We start from the raw sequence: 2,864 nt of genomic DNA on the forward strand, positions 1-2,864 counted from the left end.
TCTGATCTAAAAGACTTCATCTGGAATATCAAAGTACCTCCCAACATCCATGTCTTCTTGTGGCTCATTCTTCATAACAAAAGCCTTACTAGAGATAACTTAGCCAAACACAGACATGTAGATGATGTTTCATGTGTCTTTTGTGATGAACGTGAAAGTATTCAACATTTATTCTTTGATTGTATCATTGCCCAACATATGTGGCATGTGGTGGCAGAGAGTGAACATTCATGTGCCTAGCTCTTTCTACTCTTTGCTTTCCTTCTGGAAAATTAAATAACATTGTGATGCTATTAATCTTCTTCTTTTGTTGCCTTATGGAGCTTATGGTTGTTGCGAAATGAATTTGTCTTCCAGGGGCAAAGTTGGCGAAGTGTTCGATGCATCATGGACCTAATGGGCTCAAGAATTCGACAATGGAAGGTACTATGTTCAGACAATCAATCTGCACTCCTCCTTCGTTGATTAAGGCTGCTCGACCATCGATGAGGGGTTTCGTTTTGTATAATCGTTAAATAAGCTCTGTTGTCTGCCCCTAGCTCAAAGTTTGTGAGTGTTTCAAGGAGAGATTGCTTTATAACTTCCTGTAATAAGTATGCTGCAGCTACTCCCTCCGTTCGGAATTACTTGTCGCAGAAATGGGTGTATCTAGATGTATTTTAATTCTAGATACATCCATAACCGAGACAAATAATTCCGAACGGAGAGAGTACTTCCTAGTTATGCTGAGAGCTATTAACAGTTTATGTGTGATCCTTGCCATGGCTTCTTAATAAAAAGTTGGGGCAATAGGAAACCCCTTTGTTTAAAAAAACAACGTTCCAAATGGCGCAAATAGCGGAGGAGCTCCTTCCCTGGATCTCCATGGTGCGCCACTCATTGAAATGGCCACCCACTTTCCACTGCTCCTCCCAGGGGCCCCAAAGGCCCGCCAAGGCCTGCACCGCCGCCATCAAAGCAATCATTTCGCCCCCGAAGCGGTCACCATGGTCGTCTCCAGCGCCCTCTTGGTCAAACCGTTACTTTTTTTAAAAAAAAAGGACGACCCCTGTCCTCTGCATCTGAACGATGCATACGAGCATTTTATTAATTATTGACACAAGACCGTACAGAGTCATACAACAATAAGTTTAAAGCCATCAAACTAAGCAACAACTGTCGCTATCCCTATCCAGTTGATGTAGGGGCGCTGAAAGTCTAATCCTAATACCAAACAGACCACGCAGCCAAACCTAAACATCTAAAGACTTGAGGTCCCACCCAGGACGCCTGCCGGGTATGGGCACCCACCAGTCCGGCGTGCTTCTCAACCAGGACCCCTGCCGGGTATGAGGCCGCCGCAGCCACCTGCCACGAATCCATCTTCAGAGTTGTACTGCTGCATCAACCTTGGCCGGTCCAATTGCCGCCGACGCCACCATGACGCCAGGCAGCGTCACCCTCCTGCACGAGTCCATCTCCGCTCATCAGGCGCCGAGTCTCCACTGCGCCACGCCGCCGAGATCCGCCGTCATCAATGGAGCAGATGAAACACCGCTCCTCCTCTTGTCCCCTCCAACCAGCACTCGCTCCAAAATGATGCCCTTATGAGGAAGAACGATACCGATAGCACCGTCATCGTCCGATCCGGTAGAACCAGATCTAGGGTTTCCCCCAGAACTTCCTGATCAGGTTGATGAGACCTGCAACGACGATGCCTCCAGAAGGAAACGACGTCTGAGACGCCACCATCGTCCGCCAAGACCGCAGTCTGGCGCGATTTTCATCGGAAGCCACGTCTTCCTGACCTCGTGGCTGGCTGGAACCGAGCGGAACCTCGCCACGAAGACGTATGTTGTCGTCGGTACTCCGGCGGAGATTCGGCATCTCCTCACCGGTCCCTCCACGCGCCGCCGGTCGGCGAAAGGCCTCCCCGCGACGGATCCAAACGGGGCGTTGGATCCGCAGTAGCCGTCGTCACCATCACGAGCAGGACAGCCCACCTCGCCGGATGGGGCGCTGCCACCGCTGCCGTCTATGCAGGGCCGCCGCTCCGCCGGCGATGGTGCTCGGGCCCCCGCCGCACAGCCCGGATACTCCATCCTAGCCGCCGCCGTTGGATCTCATGAGAAAGGCTGCCCCCACCGCCTCAGATGGGATCCGCCGCCTCCCCCCGCCCAGGACCTTTGGCACCGGGCCCGCTGCCACCGCGGCCCACGCCGGCGGCAGCGGCGGCAGGAGGGGGGGCGAGGGTGAGGTGCTGGCGGCGCTAGGGTTGGGGCCCCTGGCGTCGCCCGGGGGGAGGCGACGCGAGGGGTGCGAAACGTTATGTGGATAAACCGTTACTTGACGGTCACATCTTTATCTTTACCTACTAATAAACCGCTTATTGCTTCTGGTCGTACGTCATAAAAATTGCCCTTAAATTTGACAAAAATTACCCACCAATGCCACCCGTAAGTGGCAAAAACGATTCGTTTTTCTTAGAGTCTCCAGCCGTCGCGCATGACTCATATAAAAAAATCCCTCCACAAGTAACTCTCGCACAAGCAGCCTACTGACTAGAGTCGTACTCTTCCACCCAGGAGACCTGGGTTCAATCCTGATTTCTTCCTTTTTCTGCCTTTTCTCCTTTTATTAATTCCGTTCATCATCCCCTCGCTTCGCTCTTCGCACCTATTTTTTTTTCTGCGCGGCCAACATCAGGTTTTCCCGTCCCGATCTGCTCGTGCTCGATCTGCTCGTGCTCGAGCAACCTAGGGTTTCCTACCTGGCGCCCCCAATGATCCCATCTAACCACATCAAGTAGCAGTCATGCGCCCCCAGGCGGCCCCTTCACCGGAAGCACCCCCAACCCCCCCCCCCTCCAACTCCGTCCTCCTGCT

The sequence above is a fragment of the Triticum aestivum genome, chromosome 3A (genome assembly GCF_018294505.1).
Source record: "Triticum aestivum cultivar Chinese Spring chromosome 3A, IWGSC CS RefSeq v2.1, whole genome shotgun sequence".
Taxonomy (NCBI): Eukaryota; Viridiplantae; Streptophyta; class Magnoliopsida; order Poales; family Poaceae; genus Triticum; species Triticum aestivum.